Raw genomic sequence first — 1,149 nt, 5'->3', positions numbered from 1 at the left:
CTTTGACTTTTTTGTATTTGATGGATAGGCACGTCACAGGCACTTTAAATTTTGAACTTCCTAAATTTAAAAACGCAGTTAGTTTTGCTACTGCAGGACAAAACGAGCACACCAGAACCAGTGACTTCCACTGAATCTCAATTTTCCAAACAGGAAGGACCGGAGCTGTTCTGGTCAGATATTGTAGAAAATATTCAGACACGTTTAGTTCCAGATTTAAAAAAACAACAACTTTTATTTTTCCACAACATGTGTCTGTGGTGTTTTAAATAAGGCAGCAGGAGCAACATGTTCTGTTTTATACAGATCTTTTTACAGAAATCAGCTCCACGAGGGGCTGAGAACTCTCCAACACATCATAAWGTTAAAACAAACTCAGAAGTTTGATTCTGAAACATCTGGTGTGGAACTTCTCTTACATTCGACACATGAGTGATGCAGTTCTGTTAAAAAGGTGAATACAAAACAGGTGTTTGTGAACTAAAGCTGAATGTGGGCGTGTTTCTGTTCTGCTGCTGCTCATATTTAAGACAAAAAAAAAACATCTTGCAGATTAGTTAGTTAGTGAATCCTATCATGTTTACCTTTTAAATATATTAATTTTGACAAAACTCAACAAAAGCACAAACCTAACTCCATAATCCGATTGTCAGAATGACGTTTACATGCATGTAGTTTATTCTAAAAGGATAAATCAGGATTTACTGATGCAGACACAAACCAGAATAATCCAAAGTGTTTCAGCACTGAGCTTATTTTAGACGTTGCATAACTGTTTCATAAGCAGAAGTCTGAAAACAGACAGGATGTTGGTTCTGTGATAAAAGCATCTCAAACTCTCTGCAGCAGTTCTGTCTCTGTACACGTGTTCCCATGTGTTTACAATAAAAACCATTATTATCTGCAGACCGAACTTCGGATTCAAATGCTGAAATGTACAAATTTATTGGGAAAATATGTTTTTTAGGTTAAACAGAAAAAGTATATTTATTACAAGACTGGATTTTGATTTGAGACTCTTAAAAATTTTTATTAGTAGGAAAAGCAGCAGAAAACACTCTTCCTTTTGAATCAGGGATTATTATTATTATAATTTTATTTTTTACAGTTTGTTTGAGGTTTACTTTCCAGTCTGTTTCTTTCTGCCTG

This window comes from Austrofundulus limnaeus, unplaced genomic scaffold (genome assembly GCF_001266775.1).
Source record: "Austrofundulus limnaeus strain Quisiro unplaced genomic scaffold, Austrofundulus_limnaeus-1.0 Scaffold280, whole genome shotgun sequence".
NCBI classification, from domain to species: Eukaryota; Metazoa; Chordata; class Actinopteri; order Cyprinodontiformes; family Rivulidae; genus Austrofundulus; species Austrofundulus limnaeus.
The sequence above is the reverse complement of the archived record's forward strand: the minus strand, read 5'-3'. Positions refer to the sequence as shown.